This window comes from Manis pentadactyla, chromosome 10 (assembly GCF_030020395.1).
Source record: "Manis pentadactyla isolate mManPen7 chromosome 10, mManPen7.hap1, whole genome shotgun sequence".
Lineage (NCBI taxonomy): Eukaryota > Metazoa > Chordata > Mammalia > Pholidota > Manidae > Manis > Manis pentadactyla.
Window position 1 is genome coordinate 42,357,176 of NC_080028.1, and position 19,481 is coordinate 42,376,656.

Below are 19,481 nucleotides of genomic sequence, written 5' to 3' on the forward strand. Positions count from 1 at the left end.
TACAACACTAAACTATGTTTTCTACCTTTATCTTGTATCTACCTACCACTTCAGCTTTTTATTGAAAATCAGAATAATAAAGAGAGAAATGTGATATCCACATATAAATCAAGTACAAAAATCAAACGAATATTCATATTTGAACTGACTGTTTAGAGTTCATAATGCATGAGCAAAACCGAAAGTCTCTGTGATGACTGCCCTTGTACTGTTCACCATGTAACTTATTCACTATGTAAGAATTTGTTCTCCATGTAAGAACTTGTTCGTTATGCTTCAGAAGATTGGAGACTGACGAAAATTAGGCTTGGGGTGGATTAATGATTGTGCATTGAACACTGACTCCCCTATACAGAATTTTATTGTTGTTAACAACCATTTGATCAATAAATATTGGAGATGCCCTCTCAAAAAAAAAAAAAAGTACACACTTCCAATTGTAAGATAAATAAGTAACCGGGATGTAATGTATAGCTTAAGGAATATAGTCAAAATATTGTAACAACTTTGTATGGTGACAGCTGGTAGCTAGAATTATCAGGTATATAAATGTTGAATCACTATGTTGTACACCTGAAACTAATATAATACTGTGTGTCAACTACCCTTCAATAAAAAACAATTATCTACAAAAAAAAAAAAAAGGTTATCATCTCAAAGACGTTTCTTTATAAGGTGATGAATGGGGTGACTTGACCAACATCAGTAATGAACTGAAGGCCATGCCCAGACAAGGAAAAGAGAAAATTAGACAGAAACTGAAGAAAACATATTTAAGGATACTGACATCAATGTTCCCCTAATTCTTTGAGAGCAATATAAACCTTTTGATTAAGTCATTAAAGGCTTGTTTCACTTGTTTGTTCCTCAGAGTGTAAATGAATGGGTTCAGCATGGGGGAAATGGAAGTAGTGAGTAGTGTTACTCCCTTATTAATGGCCATTTCATCTTTTGCTGAAGGTTTGATATAAACAAAGATGCAACTGCCATAGGTGATGGAAACCACGATAATGTGGGAAGAACAGGTGGAAAAGGCTCTTGTCCTCTGCTGGGCAGAGGGGAGTCTTAGAATTGTCCTGATGATGTACATGCAGGACAGGACCACACACAGCAGAGTCATGTGGAAAATCATCACAGAGTTGATGATGATCATCTGCTCTATGAGCCATGTATCTGAGCATGAGATCTTCAGCATAGGGTTAGCATCACAGACAAAGTGGTCAATGGCATTAGAGGCACAGAATTCCAGGTCCAGTCCCAAGCTAAGTGGTAGCAATATGATCAGCAATGTAGTCATCCAACAGCAGAAGATGAGCCTTTTGCAGACCCTGAAGTTCATAATAGTCATGTAATGCAGGGGTTTGCATATGGCTATGTATCGATCAAAGGACATGATGGCCAAGAAAAAAAATTCTGCTACTGCAAAAACATGTGTAAAAAATAATTGACATATACAAGCATTATAGGTCATAGTCCTGTCACCTGTTGATAAGCTGTACAAGAATCTAGGAATGCAGGCAGAAGTGAATGAGATTTCTCAGAAAGAGAAATTTTGGAGAAAAAAGTACATCGCAGTTTTAAGGTGAGAATCCACTAATGTGAGGATGATGATGCTCAGGTTTCCAGTTACACTCAACATGTAGGTGATCAGTAGAAATATCAAAATCAGAATCTGTAGCTGAGGGTCATCTGTCAATCCCAGGAGGATGAAACTGGTGAGAGATGTGTGGTTTCTCATTCCTGGGTCCTGACCTTTGCCCAATCTGCATGTAAAGAGAGAGAATTAAGATCTGAGAAGATGGTGGGAAAAGTGTGTTACAATGGAGTTTGTTCAGAAAAGCAAAGCAAGGTATTTTACATGTGTTTTGTTTTACTTAATAATGAATTTAAAAATAATTCATACTCTTAGCTCTGTTGATAGCATATCATTAGATCAGTTAGAAACCTGACCGTGAAATGTTTTTACTACAATATATGGTAAGATAGACATTTCATATTGCAGCCCACTGTATATGCTCACACCCACACAAATACATATTCATAGACATGTATCTGAAACAAAAATGTGAATAAATTACTAATAACCCTTAGGTGCCCTGCTCTCTGATGTTTTATGTTCTAATGTATCTCATTAAAAATAAATACAAATATCATCTAATTGATTTTATAGTCTACTAAATGGTCATGACCAGTATTTTTTTTTAATTAACTTTTCATGAATCCTGTGAATAATATTGTCCTAGGAAAACATATTCTTATAGAATAGTTTTTAAATGTGCACTCTCAATTTAATTGCGCTTTGGAATAGATTGGTTCATAGCACATTTGTTACCTTAAGACTATTTCCCATATCATTAAAAAAAATTTTACTCAGTTTCACTATCTGCTTCTAACCATTTTTTTACTGTAATAAATTAAAGACTCATGATATGTGTTTACGTTTCTAGATCCTCTACCAATGAAGCTGAAGACTCTGTTCGACTACATGAGTCATCCTACATGGACTACCTGTCTGGAAAAAAATTTCGTCTAATCATTTATGTTTTTTTTCCTCCCCCTTACTCCATCTTTTTGCTGATTCTGAATGGCACTTTCTTATTCATTCCTAATTTCTATACTTGAACTATTAATAGAAGTCCTTCCAAAACTCCCAAGGCACATAAAGAACATTTTTATGTTTTTCTCTAACACACTATACCTAATAGAGGATCTAAAAACATTGTTGAAAACAGGATTTTAAAGATCTTGTTTAATGTGATAACCACAGACTGTAGGAGACTGAGATACAGAGTTAATTCAAGGTAATATTTACCCTCAGACCTAGATCAAATTATATTATTCATTAGGTGGACTCACTTTTAAAACTATTCTGACACCTCTTACTTTTGCCATGTCCCTGACTCTAATTTAGGGGATTCTCATTGGCTTTTACTTTTGGTGGTGGAAATGCTCCTAAGTCACATCATGACCTGACTATATACTCATTACATATATAATACCTGCATGAAGGCAAAAAAAGTTTTAATTGACTTATTTCTGTGTTTGCCAGAGAAATAGTTTTCCTTTTATGGATTTCATTCCTGCTTCCTTAACACACCTCCCAGAAATATATTAACACCAGAGATTCAAACTCTTAAATTATGGATTTGGACCATCAAGTTCTCAGTGGTTTTTCTTCAGCTAACACCAACGAACTACATTAATACCTGCTAAATGATTTTGTTCACCAATGCTTGTTTAAGGCCTTAAGTAAATTGAAAAAACTCCACATCATTTGCTATATAAATTTGAATTAATTGGCTATGTGAGGGCTTCACTTAATTGTTTTAAAGTAGTCCTTTTCTTCAGAAGTGGGAGATACTCTGTACTCACCATCTGCCCATTTCCCATAGTAAATCTCCGAGAGTTTACAGGTTTTGGCAAAGAGATGCAGGGATGACCCTGGTTTGTTCTTTTAGGATGAGCCAGGCATTCCCAAGAATGTGAGCATCACACAGCTAACAGACAGCTAACAATAAATTAAATGAATAGTTACAATAGATTAAACAATTAAAATAATTAAAAAGACTAATAGACTTGAGATATAGAAAAGAAAACATATAGAGACCACCTACCTCTCTTTCCTTCAGTCTTAACACAACTGTGCCTTACACAACCCTGGAAATTTTAAGCCTTGTCCTCACTTCCAAATATCTTGAAAATAAATTGAACCTACTGTTTGACACTGTATGTTTACTTCTTTTGTCTTTTAGAAAATGGAACATTTTAGAGAGTGGAGTAATGTAAATTATGTCAGCAGATGATTTCTGATTCAAGGTTGTTTCTAGAAGCCCTTCATTTCACCTATTTTTAGGTGACCTACTATTTGTTGATATACAAATCCAGCCCTCTCAAAATCTCCAATCAATTCAAAATTTCAAACTCTTGTTTCTTTAATAATTTAATTAACTATTCATATTTCTCTACTTTTGTAAAATGTATCAAACTTGTTTCTTTTTTTTTTTTTATTTTTTATTTTTTATGAGTTAATTTCTTTTTTTTTTTTTTTTAAATACTTATTTTTTATTGGAGGGTAGTTGACGCACAGTATTACATTACATTAGTTTCAAGTGTACAACACAGTGGTAGAACATTTATATACATAATTCTAGGTTCCAGCTATCACCCTACCAAGCTGTTACAATATCTTGACTATATTCCTTATGCTATACATTACATCCCAGTTACTTATTTATTTTACCATTGGAAGTCTGTCCTTTTTTTTGTTTGTTTTTTTTTGTTTTTTTTTTGTTTTTTTTTGTTTTTTTTTGTGAGGGCATCTCTGATATTTATTGATCAAATGGTTGTTAACGACAATAAAATTCTGTATAGGGGAGTCAATGCTCAATGCACAATCATTAATCCACCCCAAGCCTAATTTTCGTCAGTCTCCAATCTTCTGAGGCATAACAAACAAGTTCTTACATGGAGAACAAATTCTTACATAGTGAATAAGTTACATGGTGAACAGTACAAGGGCAGTCATCACAGAGACTTTCGGTTTTGCTCATGCATTATGAACTCTAAACAGTCAGTTCAAATATGAATACTCATTTGGTTTTTATACTTGATTTATATGTGGATACCACATTTCTCTCTTTATTATTATTATTTTTAATAAAATGCTGAAGTGGTAGGTAGAGACAAGATAAAGGTAGAAAACATAGTTTAGTGTTGTAAGAGAGCAAATGTAGATGATCAGGTGTGTGCCTGTAGACTATGTGTTAATCCAAGCTAGACCAGGGCAATAAAACATCCACGTATGCAGAAGATTTCTCTCAGAACAGGGGGGGTGAGGTTCTAAGCCTCACCTCTGTTGATCCCCAATTTCTCACCTGATGGCCCCCCTGCGACTGTGCCTGTCTTAGGTTGTTCCTCCCTTGAGGAATCTTACCCGTCTCTGGCTAACCAGTCATCTTCCGGGGCCATACAGGGAAATGTAAAGTTGGTAAGTGAGAGAGAAGCCTTATTGTTTGAAAAGGTTAGCTTTTTACTTCTTTGCTTATTTATGCCCTGTGGCTTCTATGCCCAGCATTTGTCTTGAGGTATCTCTACCACTTGGAAGAATTATGATACTCAGTAAATTCGATCTGAGGCACGAATTCTATTTAAGGGTTGTAATAAGGAAGGAAGAAGAAAAGCTATAGAAGTAGCAGGCGGAAGAAAACATGGGAAGATTGATTATTTCTTTGACATATCTTCTTGTAGTGTAACTTCAGCCTATATAGGTTTTAAGCTACTACTTAAATTGTGCACACACATTAACATAATAGGAGTATAGTTACATAACCAAAGCATATCTGTAATTACCAGCCATCTCCAGTGAAACCAAGAAAACCATTAAGGCACCTTAGGCATTTGTGAAAACTTATCTATGATATGGTGGATATTGTCCAACTGAACTTGAACAGTCTGAGAGAAATCAGACAAATTAAAACAACCCATTCCTGGGGACTGTTCACATGCCATATGTTCTTTTAACAGTAAATAGTCTGTAGTTGTAAGACTTTGGAGCGCTACAATTTGCACTTCTCCAAATTCTTGGTTGAGTTCCAACAGTATAGATACAGTCAAATTTGTTGTTTTACTGTATGCACAGGCCAACTTAGATATCTCCTTCCTCATTCCCATGGCAAGTCCAGGAACTGGTGGGATGAATGCATCTACAGCTGTAGCAGTGCGTGGATCTTTGTTGGGGTTTTTTGATGATCATCTTCTGGCATGAGTCTTCCAGAGAGTGCAGATGTTGGAAGTTCTTTTTCATATCGTATCTTAGTTCATTTTCGGGGTAGCCCAATTAGGCTTTGATCCTCTGTATAAACACAAACAGACCCTTTGCCTACACTTTTATATGCCCTTTATACCCTTGTTTAGAACTCGTTGGAGGTTACCACACAGGAACTGCCCTTTTTTTTTTTTTTTTCTTTGTTTTTGGTATCACTAATCTACACTTACATGATGAATATTATGTTAACTAGGCTCTCCCCTATACCAGGTCTCCCCTATAAACCCCTTTACAGTCACTGTCCATCAGCATAGCAAAATGTTGTAGAATCACTACTTGCCTTCTCTGTGTTGTACAGCCCTCCCTTTTCTCCTACCCCCCCATGCAAGTAATCTTAATACCCCCCTACTTCTCCCCCCCTTATCCCTCCCTACCCACCCATCCTCACCAGTCCCTTTCCCTTTGGTACCTGTTAGTCCATTCTTGAGTTCTGTGATTCTGCTGCTGTTTTGTTCCTTCAGTTTTTCCTTTGTTCTTATATTCCACAGATAAGTGAAATCATTTGGTATTTCTCTTTCTCCGCTTGGCTTGTTTCACTGAGCATAATACCCTCCAGCTCCATCCATGTTGCTGCAAATGATTGGATTTGCCCTTTTCTTATGGCTGAGTAGTATTCCATTGTGTATATGTACCACCTCTTCTTTATCCATTCATCTATTGATGGACATTTAGGTTGCTTCCAATTCTTGGCTATTGTAAATAGTGCTGCAATAAACATAGGGGTGCATCTGTCTTTCTCAAACTTGATTGCTGCGTTCTTAGGGTAAATTCCTAGGAGTGGAATTCCTGGGTCAAATGGTAAGTCTGTTTTGAGCATTTTGATATACCTCCATACTGCTTTCCACAATGGTTGAACTAACTTACATTCCCACCAGCAGTGTAGGAGGGTTCCCCTTTCTCCACAGCCTCGCCAACATTTGTTGTTGTTTGTCTTTTGGATGGCAGCCATCTTTACTGGTGTGAGGTGATACCTCATTGTAGTTTTAATTTGCATCTCTCTGATAATTAGCGATGTGGAGCATCTTTTCATGTGTCTGTTGGCCATCTGTATTTCTTTTTTGGAGAACTGTCTGTTCAGTTCCTCTGCCCATTTTTTAATTGGGTTATTTGTTTTTGTTTGTTGAGGCGTGTGAGCTCCTTATATATTCTGGACGTCAAGCCTTTATCGGATGTGTCATTTTCAAATATATTCTCCCATACTGTAGGGATCCTTCTTGTTCTATTGATGGTGTCTTTTGCTGTACAGAAGCTTTTCAGCTTAATATAGTCCCACTTGTTCATTTTTGCTGTTGTTTTCCTTGCCCGGGGAGATATGTTCAAGAAGAGGTCACTCATGTTTATGTCTAAGAGGTTTTCGCCTATGTGTTCTTCCAAGAGTTTAATGGTTTCATGGCTTACATTCAGGTCTTTGATCCATTTTGAGTTTACTTTTGTATATGGGGTTAGACAATGGTCCAGTTTCATTCTCCTAAATGTAGCTGTCCAGTTTTGCCAGCACCACCTGTTCAAGAGACTGTCATTTCGTCATTGTATGTTCATGGCTCCTTTATCAAATATTAATTGACCATATATGTCTGGGTTAATGTCTGGATTCTCTAGTCTGTTCCATTGGTCTGTGGCTCTCCTCTTGTGCCAGTACCAAATTGTCTTGATTACTATGTCTTTATAGTAGAGCTTGAAGTTGGGGAGTGAGATCCCCCCTACTTTATTCTTCCTTCTCAGGATTGCTTTGGCTATTCGGGGTCTTTTGTGTTTCCATATGAATTTTTGAATTATTTGTTCCAGTTCATTGAAGAATGTTGCTGGGAGTTTCATAGGGATTGCATCAAATCTGTATATTGCTTTGGGCAGGATGGCCATTTTAATGATATTAATTCTTCCTAGCCACGAGCATGGGATGAGTTTCCATCTGTTAGTGTCCCCTTTAATTTCTCTTAAGAGTGACTTGTAGTTTTCAGAGTATAAGTCTTTCACTTCTTTGGTTAGGTTTATTCCTAGGTATTTTATTTTTTTTGATGCAATTGTGAATGGAGTTGTTTTCCTGATTTCTCTTTCTGTTGGTTCATTGTTAGTATATAGGAAAGCCACTGATTTCTGTGTGTTGATTTTGTATCCTGCAACTTTGCTGTATTCCGATATCAGTTCTAGTAGTTTTGGGGTGGAGTCTTTAGGGTTTTTTATGTGCAGTATCATGTCATCTGCAAATAGTGACAGTTTAACTTCTTCTTTACCAATCTGGATTCCTTGTATTTCTTTATTTTGTCTGATTGCCGTGGCTAGGACCTCCAATACTATGTTAAATAACAGTGGAGAGAGTGGGCATCCCTGTCTAGTTCCTGATCTCAGAGGAAATGCTTTCAGCTTCTCGCTGTTCAATATAATGTTGGCTGTGGGTTTATCATAGATGGCCTTTATTATGTTGAGGTACTTGCCCTCTATTCCCATTTTGCTGAGAGTTTTTAACATGAATGGATATTGAACTTTTTCAAATGCTTTTTCAGCATCTATGGAGATGATCATGTGGTTTTTGTCTTTCTTTTTGTTGATGTGGTGGATGATGTTGATGGACTTTCGAATGTTGTACCATCCCTGCATCCCTGGGATGAATCCCACTTGGTCATGGTGTATGATCCTTTTGATGTATTTTTGAATTCGGTTTGCTAATATTTTGTTGAGTATTTTTGCATCTACGTTCATCAGGGATATTGGTCTGTAGTTTTCTTTTTTGGTGGGGTCTTTGCCTGGTTTTGGTATTAGGGTGATGTTAGCTTCATAGAATGAGTTTGGGAGTATCCCCTCCTCCTCTATTTTTTGGAAAACTTTAAGGAGAATGGGTATTATGTCTTCCCTGTATGTCTGATAAAATTCCGAGGTAAATCCATCTGGCCCGGGGGTTTTGTACTTTGGTAGTTTTTTGATTACCGCTTCAATTTCATTGCTGGTAATTGGTCTGTTTAGATTTTCTGTTTCTTCCTGGGTCAATCTTGGAAGGTTATATTTTTCTAGGAAGTTGTCCATTTCTCCTAGGTTTCCCAGCTTGTTAGCATATAGGTTTTCATAGTATTCTCCAATAATTCTTTGTATTTCGGTGGGGTCCGTCGTGATTTTTCCTTTCTCGTTTCTGATACTGTTGATTTGTGTTGACTCTCTTTTCTTCTTAATAAGTCTGGCGAGAGGCTTATCTATTTTGTTTATTTTCTCGAAGAATCAGCTCTTGGTTTCATTGATTTTTGCTATTATTTTATTCTTCTCAATTTTATTTATTTCTTCTCTGATCTTTATTATGTCCCTCCTTCTACTGACCTTAGGCCTCATCTGTTCTTCTTTTTCCAATTTCGATAATTGTGACATTAGACCATTCATTTGGGATTGCTCTTCCTTTTTTAAATATGCTTGGATTGCTATATACTTTCCTCTTAAGACTGCTTTTGCTGTGTCCGACAGAAGTTGGGGCTTAGTGTCGTTGTTGTCATTTGTTTCCATATATTGCTGGATCTCCATTTTGATTTGGTCATTGATCCATTGATTATTTAGGAGCGTGTTGTTAAGCCTCCATGTGTTTGTGAGCCTCTTTGCTTTCTTTGTACAGTTTATTTCTAGTTTTATGCCTTTGTCGTCTGAAAAGTTAGTTGGTAGAATTTCAATCTTTTGGAATTTTCTGAGGCTCTTTTTGTGGCCTAGTATGTGGTCTATTCTGGAGAATGTTCCATGTGCACTTGAGAAGAATGTATATCCCGCTGTTTTTGGATGTAGAGTTCTATAGATGTCTATTAGGTCCATCTGCTCTACTGTGTTGTTCAGTGCTTCCGTGTCCTTACTTACTTTCTGCCCAGTGGATCTGTCCTTTGGGGTGAGTGGTGTGTTGAAGTCTCCTAGAATGAATGCATTGCAGTCTATATCCCCCTTTAGTTCTGTTAGTATTTGTTTCCCATATGCTGGTGCTCCTGTGTTGGGTGCATATATATTTAGAATGGTTATATCCTCTTGTTTGACTGAGCCCTTTATCATTATGTAGTGTCCTTCTTTATCTCTTGTTACTTTCTTTGTTTTGAAGTCTATTTTGTCTGATATTAGTACTGCAACCCCTGCTTTCTTCTCACTGTTGTTTGCTTGAAATATGTTTTTCCATCCCTTGACTTTTAGTCTGTACATGTCTTTGGGTTTGAGGTGAGTTTCTTGTAAGCAGCATATAGATGGGTCTTACTTTTTTATCCATTCTGTTACTCTGTGTCTTTTGATTGGTGCATTCAACCCATTAACATTTAGGGTGACTATTGAAAGATATGTACTTATTGCCATTGCAGGCTTTAAATTCGTGGTTACCAAAGGTTCAAGGTTAGCCTCTTTAGTATCTTACTGCCTAACTTAGCTTGCTTATTGAGCTGTTATATACACTATCTGGAGATTCTTTTCTTCTCTCCCTTCTTGTTCCTCCTCCTCGATTCTTCATATGTTGGGTGTTTTGTGCTGTGCTCTTTCTAGGAGTGCTCCCATCTAGAGAAGTCCCTGTAAGATGTTCTGTAGAGGTGGTTTGTGGAAAGCAAATTCCCTCAGCTTTTGTTTGTCTGGGAATTGTTTAATCCCACCGTCATATTTGAATGATAATCGTGCTGGATACAGTATCCTTGGTTCAAGGCCCTTCTGTTTCATTGTATTAAATATATCATGCCATTCTCTTCTGGCCTGTAGGGTTTCTGTTGAGAAATCTGACGTTAGCCTGATGGGTTTCCCTTTATAGGTGACCTTTTTCTCTCTAGCTGCCTTTAACACTCTTTCCTTGTCCTTGATCTTTGCCATTTTAATTATTATGTGTCTTGGTGTTGCCCTTCTTGGATCCTTTCTGTTGGGGGTTCTGTGTATTTCCGTGGTCTGTTCGATTACTTCCTCCCCCAGTGTGGGGAAGTTTTCAGCAATTATTTCTTCTAAGATACTTTCCATCTCTTTTCCTCTCTCTTCTTCTTCTGGGACCCCTATAATACGGATATTTTTCCTTTTGGATTGGTCACACAGTTCTCTTAATATTGTTTCATTCCTGGAGATCCTTTTGTCTCTCTCTATGTCAGCTTCTATGCGTTCCTGTTCTCTGATTTCAATTCCATCAATGGCCTCTTGCATTCTATCCATTCTGCTTATAAACCCTTCCAGAGTTTGTTTCATTTCTGCGATCTCCTTTCTGGCATCTGTGATATCCTTCCGGACTTCATCCCATTTCTCTTGCGTATTTCTCTGCATCTCTGTCAGCATGTTTATGATTCTTATTTTGAATTCTTTGTCAGGAAGACTGGTTAGGTCTGTCTCCTTCTCTGGTGTTGTCTCTGTGATCTTTGTCTGGCTGTAGCTTTGCCTTTTCATGGTGATAGGAATAGTCTGCAGAACTGGGACGAGTGACGGCTGGAAGGACTTCCTTTCTTGTTGGTTTGTGGCCCTCCTCTCCTGGGAGAACAGCGACCTCTAGTGGCTTGTGCTGCGCAGCTGCGCGCAGACAGGGCTTCTGCTTCCTGCCCGGCTGCTATGGAGTTAATCTCTGCTGTTGCTGTGGGCGTGGCCTGGCTCGGGCAGCTACTCCAAAATGGTGGAGTCGCGTTGGAGCAGGAGCGGCTGGGAGGCTATTTATCTCCGTAAGGGGCCTCCCTGCTCCCTGCAGCCCAGGGGTTAGGGTGCCCAGAGATCCCGGATTCCCTACCTCTGGATTAAGTGACCCGCCCTGCCCCTTTAAGACTTCCAAAAAGCACCCGCCAAAACAAAACAATGCCCACCAAAAAAAAAAAAGAAAAAAAATTTTTTTAATTAAAAAAAAAAAAAAAGTTTTTAATTAAAAAAAAAAAAAAAAAAAGGTGGTCGTTCATTTTTCTTTATTCTCCGGTGCCAGCCTCAGGCCTCTGCTCACAGGTCTTTCTGCCCTGTTTCCCTAGTATTGGGGTCCCTATCCCTTTAAGACTTCCAAAAAGCGCTCGCCAAAACAAAACAGCAAAAAAGCAAAAAAAAATGGTCGCACACTTTTCTTATGTCCTCTGTCGCCCAGCCTCCAGTGCCTGCTCACTGTTCTTGCTGCCCTGTTTTCCCAGTATCAAGGGCCCTGCACTCTGGCCCGGATGGCTGGGGCTGGGTGTTCGGCAGTCCTGGGCTCCGTCTCCCTCCCGCTTTGCCTGCTCTTCTCCCGCCGGGAGCTGGGGGGGAGGGACGCTCGGCTCCGGCGGGGCCGGGGCTTGTATCTTACCCCCTTCGCGAGGCGCTGAGTTCTCTCAGGTGCGGATGTGGTCTGGATATTGTCCTGTGTCCTCTGGTCTTTATTCTAGGAAGGGTTGTCTTTGTTATATTTTCATAGATATATGTTGTTTTGGGAGGAAATTTCCGCTGCTGTACTCACGCCGCCATCTTCCGCCCCCTCCCAAACTTGTTTCTTAAAGAAGATAATTTTCTAAGTCTCTCAAAGACCACAGACATTGATTAAAGTCAGGTATTTGTCCATGAACATCCTGAGGGTTAGAAGGATAAGTAAAGGTTTACATAGGCTTGTATGTGGACAGAAATCCCAGGTGAATTACAATCCAATGTTATTTATCAATGTTTTGTGTAATCTTTTGGCAAAGATCCTGGAACAGGCAGCAGTGGGGATGGTGTCTTCAGAGAATTGAAGATTCCACAATGATATTCAACAAAGTACTTTACACAAAATAAAAATCTAATGAAAAAGAGCAAGACTACCTTTTCTTCCTTTTCAATAACATCTGTAGCTGCTAATAGCTGTAACAGAATACAGTTACCCCTTTTCTCCTTTGATAACATATTTTAATTAAAGTAATTCTTATTTAAACAAATTAACAGAACAAAAATAGAAAAATTAATCTTCAAGGTAAAAACCACCGTTAATGTCTCTATTATGCCCTTCCTTAAATTTCCTATGTAAATATATTCATATTAATGGGTATATTCACAAATACGAAATATCCTTTATGGGTTGTTTCAAAAACTAAAAATTCTTTTCATCTTAATACTTATAAATTTGTATAATCACTTGGGGAATATGTGACATTTATTTTGGTGTGCTCCATTATAATTTTAAATCAATCCTAACATTAAAACTTTGTGCTTTCTTAAAATGCATTCACTATTATAAAAAAATGACTACCTCCGGCTTATTATGATTCTATAATTTTTATTATAAATTTATGTTACTTTTTAAATTGACCTTCAGCTATGATGCAGAATATGTTTTGTACAAATATCTTTTTCCTCTTACAATATTTCCTAGAACTGAGCATTAATTTTTATTACTTCTTATATATTAACAACTTAATTGTTATGTATGTTGCAAATATTTTACCACTTATTTGTTGGTTTTTATTTATGTTTATGCTGTTTTCTTTACATAGAATATCATGTTACATGTCACAAAGAATTTTATATTTTTTTGAACAGCCTTCGTATTTTTCATATACTTCATACATTGTTTTTTTTTAGGTTCTTTTTTCAAATTATTTTTGCTTGATATTTATCAATTTTTTAAATATTTAATAAAACTTTTACTATTAAACATTTACTATTTAATAATGATATTTGTTAGTATTTACTAATATTTAATAAAAATGAAATATTTCAATATTAAACCATAATGATTTTCTATGAAGCAGCAAAAGCAATCATCAGAAAAAAGAACAAAGTTGGAGGTATCATATTTCCGAATTTCAAACTATTCTACAAAGCTACAGTTAAAACACTATGGTCCTGGCATAAAACAGGCACACAGATCAATGGAATAGAATATACAGCCCAGAAATAAGCCTCCATATATATCATTTGACAAGAGAGTTAAGAACACTCAATGGGAAAGGAGTCTTTTCAGTAATGGTGTTGGGAAACTGAATGACCACATACAGAAAAGTGGAATGGATCCTGACTTACACAGCTCATGTAAATTAACTGGAAGTGGATTAAAGACTTAAACAGAAGACTTGCAACTATAAAACACCTAGAAGACAATATAGGGAAAAAACTCCTTTACATTAGTCTTGGGAATAATATTTTTGATATGACACAAAAGCCAGTGAAAAAGCAAAAATCATTAAGTGAGACTTATTGATTTGACATCAAACTATGAAAATTTTGCATAAAAGGAAAACATCAACAAACTGAAAAGGCAACCTACTGAACAGGAGAACATTTTTGGAAACCGTACCAGATAAACCATGCCAGATAAACAGTATGGATGATCCTCAAAAATTCAACATATAAGAAACTCATACAACTCAATAACAATGACAAAAAAATAAAATTAATTAAAAAATGGAGAGATGAACTACACAAACATTTTTATAAGAAGACTTCCACATGGCTCACAGGTATATGGAAAGATGATCAACATCATAAATCATCAGGGAAATGCAAATCAGAACCACACTGAAACAACTCACAGAATTGGAGAAAAATTTGCAAATCATATATCTGATAAGTGGTCAATATCCAAAATATGTAAGGAGCTCATACAACTCAATAGAAAAGAACATTTGATTAAGAGAACAGTAGAGAGCCTGAATGGACATTTCTCCAAAGAAATGTCCAACACCATTGAAGTTTGTCCAACACCATTTAGTTTTCTCAACACCATTGAAGAGATTATCTTTTCTTGATTATATATTCTTAGTTCCTTTATTGTTAGTTAATGGACCACATGTGCATGGGCTCTCTATGCAAGTTCATTTTCCTGTGTGTCTGTTTTGTATGCCAATACTGTGCTGTTTGATGACTATAGATTTGTAGTTTGAAATTAGGACATGTGATGCCTCCACTTTGTTCCTCTCTCAGGGTTGCTTTGTTTACTTGGAGTCTTTTGTGGTCCCATACGGGGTTTAGGATCTTAGAGGGAAGGCTTGCATTTTTATTACCTCATTAGAATTCACTATGACATTGCCGTATATGGCCTTCATTATGGTATGACACAATTCTCATCCATTTTGTTGAGTTTTTTTTAATCATGAATGGGTGTTGAATTTTGTCAAATGACTTTTATTCCTCTATTAGATGATATGATTTTTTCTTTCATTCTTTCAATGTGGCCTATTATATTGGTTGATTTATATATGCTGAACCATCCTTGGACTGAGTGCATAAATTCTGCTGGGCCATGGTATACGATTCCTTTCATGTGTTTTTTAATAAGGCTTGCTTGTATTTGTTGAGAATTTTTTCATTTATGTTTATCAGGGATATTGGACCATGATTTTATTTTCTTGTAATGTCTATGCCTGGTTATAGTATCAGCGTAATACTGTTTTCAAGAAATGTGATTGCAGTGTTTACTCTTCTTCTATTTCTGGAATAGTTTGAGAAGGAATGACATTAATTCATCTTTAAATGTTTGTAGAATTCACTACTGAAGCTGGGTGATCCTCACATATTGTTTGCTGGGAGGTTTTTGATTACTGATTCAATCTCCTTACTAGCAATTGGTCTTTTTAGATATTGTAGTTCTTCATGATTCATTTTTGATAGGTTGTCCAATTTGTTGGCATATAATTTTTTTTGTTGAATTATGGTTGGTATGCAATCATATATTAATCAGTTAGTAAATATCATTTTTAGTTGTTATATCTTCCCTATTTTGCCAGGGTAGAAAGACTTACTCAAAGAGTTTGAAGCACAGTTTCATTGAATTTTTTTTATCTGTTTTTCTTGTAAGAAGTGCTCTTTGCTTACTTTTTCACCTTTCTAAATCTTTTCTGGGTCTGAGTAGAGGTCATCTCCTTACAGGGCCTGCTGAATAGGAAGCAGTATTGTGTTCTGTTCAGATGCATGGACTCTAGATCCAGATTACTTAAAACTTGGGTTCAAATTTAGGCTTTTATCTGTTAATTGTGTTTCTTAGGTTCCATGCCTCAGTCTCCGTTGCAATACAAGACTGACAATGGCAGTATGTTATTATTAATTACTAATAACAATATATGGGTAATAATAGCAATATATGGTTTTTCATAGATTCCATAATTTCCAGGGATATTATTTGCACGGCATATAATAAGCTGCATGAACACTATTACTATTTCACTTGACCATAGAGCTGTCCTGTATATACTGATGGCACACATAATCTGTGCCACTTATTGGCACATCAATACATATTGCCTTGTACAACTTATTGTAGTAACTTTTCATGGTCGTGTATGTTATGTATTGTATCGTTTTTCTGGGGAAGATTTACTTTGTTGTATTTTCAATACTGCTTAGCAAAATGTTGGGCAGACATTCAATATTTATCAAATTTTGAAAAAAACATGCTTTGAAGACCAGAGAATTTCTTGGGCTCTTTCTAATCCTAGGAGAAGCTATTACCTGAGCAAGAGGCACATTCGTTTTTTGGAGGTTTCTAATATTTAAAGTAACAAAGTTTTTCTCCCATCCTTAGAGCAGCCACATTGGGATCAATTGTGCTGACAAACAATACATTCCCTGGGGGTCCTGCTTCTGAGGGACTAATAAAGGCTTTTGTTGCCATCTTCAAGAACAGAAGTTAAATAGATGTTTAAGAGACACTCCAGAGAGATTGTTAAGAAAGTTGCAACGGGAGCATCAAACACAGGTCATCAGCAGGCTAAGGAAAAGAACCAGAGAGAAGGAACAGTGTGGTTGAATGGCATCCCTGCACTCAGCAGCCTGCAAAGGAGATATTTACATTTTCTTTCTCATCCATTATTTAAGAAGCCATATACTTTTCTCAGCATGGAGAAAATAGCTGTCGTTTAACTTGAGGATTGTGTTTATTTTTTCATAGCCCTTATTTCCTTAAAGAACCATTTTAGATGTACAGAAAAATTAAATAGATAGTATAAATACATTGTCCCCATATATCACATGCCAAGTTTCCTCTCTTAACATCTTTTGTTAGCATGATGCATTTGTTACTATTAATGGGCCAATAGTGATACATTCCTATTAAATAAAGCCCATAGTTTATTCAGACTTCCTTAGCTTTCACCTAATATCTTTTTCTACTCCAGGATGCAGCCAGAACACTGTGCTACATCTAGTTGTCACACGTCCTTAGGCTTCTCTTGGCTGTGGCAGTTTGGCACACTTGCCTTGTATCTGAGATCTTGACAGTTTTGAGGAGTTACGGGTCAGGTACTTCACAGGATGTCCCACTGTTGGAATTGGCCTGATGCTATTGGGAAGATCACAGAAGGAATGTGGCACCTTTATCACATCATGTCAAGAATACATACCATCAACCTGACTTATGATTGTTATTGACCTGGATCACTGAGAGAGTGTTTGTCAGTTTCTCCACTGTAAAGCCTTCCCTTCCTTTAGGATGGAGTATCTTTATAAGTTATTTTGAATTCTTCTGCAATAGGAGATTCTTCTCTTCTCCTTAACTTATTCAGTCATTTATTTTTATCAGTATGGATTCATAGCTATTTATTTTACACTTTGGATTGTAATCTAATACTATTCAATTTATTTTGTTACCAAAATTGTCCCAGCTTTGGCCACTGGGAGATCTTCTGGCTGGTTTTGTTGTTCCTTGGACATACCTCATAATGTTAGTATATTTGTTTTTATTCGTTAACAAGGCCTGTACTTAAGGGTTCTAGAAACTAAGGTAAGGGATGAATTTAGGAGGTCCTGCTTTCATATAAGCACCCTTTTTCTCTCTAATACTGAAATACAAGCTCTGTAAGACCTGAAAGCTTGTCCTATCTGTTGATAAAACAGTACCTGGTATATAATATTTACTCAGTAATTGCTGAATGAGTAAATGAAAGAATGATGTTAGGTCTTGGATGGAAGCAGGAGAAATAGTGTGAACAATTGAAGTGTGAGGTCTAGGTGATACCAAATTAGATGATATCTAATCATGGAGGGAGAATGTGGTTTCATTAGAATTATTGGAGAAAGGTTAAGGAGTATATTAAGGAAATAATTTATAAATATTAAATGCTTCCATAATCATATTTTATTGGGCTACATGAGACTTCTTATAAAAATAGTTCAGGTCACGCAGTCGAATCAATTTCTACAATTGAAAACTAATAGAGAGATGATAAACTGGTATGTAGTATGAAGAACGTTTTTAAATGGTTCCTTTGTCAAAAATATTTGACCTTGGAGAATTGTAGAGAAAAAATTATGTACATAGAACATAAACAAATTCAAATCTTGTCGGAAAATGACATAATATGTGAAATTAAAATAATAATAACTAAAGGGATTTATAGAAATAGAAAAAAAATCATTTTGGGCAGAGAAGATGAGGGGAGGGAAATGAAGAATAGATTTGAGAGGGGCTTTGAAAAATGGCATACATTTGAATAGGGCATAAATAGAGTTTGCATAGGGGAGAATGAAGGAAATTTCGAGTGAGTGACTGTCACGTGAAAAAGCTTAGTTTTTGGATTATGGTTAACGTCAGGAATTGCAGGAAGTGTTTGGATTAATGAGGCTGAACACAGACTTTAGAAACTCCTGACTTCTAAAAGGATGAATTTCAAATGTAAAAACTAGAATTTTCTGAAATTTTAAACAATAGTGAACCAATTAAAATAGCGTTTAGCATCATATAAATTGTGATATTGCCTAGGATAAATGATATGGGGAAGAAATTAGAAATAGAATATTATTAAGCAGTTGTCAAGATAATCCGATTTAAAGATAAAATTTTATATTAAAACCATGACAGGAAGATGAGATGTAACAGTAACTTTTTGGTGGAAGAAACTGATAACACTGAGTGACAGAAACAGGGGATCTAGGAGGAAGAGCTGAGATAGAGTGGGGTGGGTTAGAACTTCGCCCCTTCCATGTGAAATTGCTTACACCTACACATAAAATTAAATTCCACGAAATTCCAAATATTTTCATTTGTTCAAATTGGGCATAGTGAAAAACCATGATCAGTTTCAGTAATATCTGAGTTATGTTTATGAACTGGAGTCCAAGAGTGACTCAAGGTATTCAGTGCATTAATTCCAGCTCAAAACACCTGACACGAAGCCCCCTTTTTGCATTCACTCATGCCAAGTAGATGAACAAAAGGAGAATAACTCATCATGTAAATCAAATGTTGAAGATTATCTTTCATCAGTTAACTGAGTTTCTATTATTGGTCCACTTGACATATACTTGGTCCATGAAGTAGGCAGGATATTATTATTTTGAATCTTTATAATATTTTTAACTTTCTTCATCATCATCCACAACAAACAATGAGATTCATAGACAAGCTCTTCGTGCTAAGGGTTCACAACTCAAGTGGAGTGATCAACACAACTACTAAGTACACCCATCCATCCAATAGATGCATGCTTTAATTACCAGAAGAGAAGCTAGAGAATTTTGGATTTTTGCGGGTATTTTAAGAAATTTTGAATAAACTAAGAAGAAAGGCTTTGGAGATGAGAGTCCTATCCTTCCTGAATATTTCTGAAGTATAACAGAAGTTTTTACCCATAGTATGGCCATTACTTTGTAGGAAAAATTGCAAATATGATAAAGATAAATGGTACATTTGAACAACTCAGTTATGTTTAATAAACATAGACAGTATTTATGTTCTGTGAGAGCACAAAACTTTACTTTCACAATTACAAAACATGAAAAGAATAAAAAGACTCTTTTTACCACTTACTAGAATGAATTTCAATTATTGAGTCCAAGATCCTTT

General features: G+C 36.3%; 2 pseudogenes; both read right to left on the reverse strand.

Annotated features, from left to right (window-relative positions):
• The window catches only part of LOC118926490 (olfactory receptor 6C74-like), a 185,451-nt pseudogene that overhangs the window by 42,504 nt on the left and 123,466 nt on the right, over nucleotides 1–19,481 (reverse strand).
• LOC118921185 (olfactory receptor 6C2-like) lies at nucleotides 800–1,738 on the reverse strand (annotated as a pseudogene).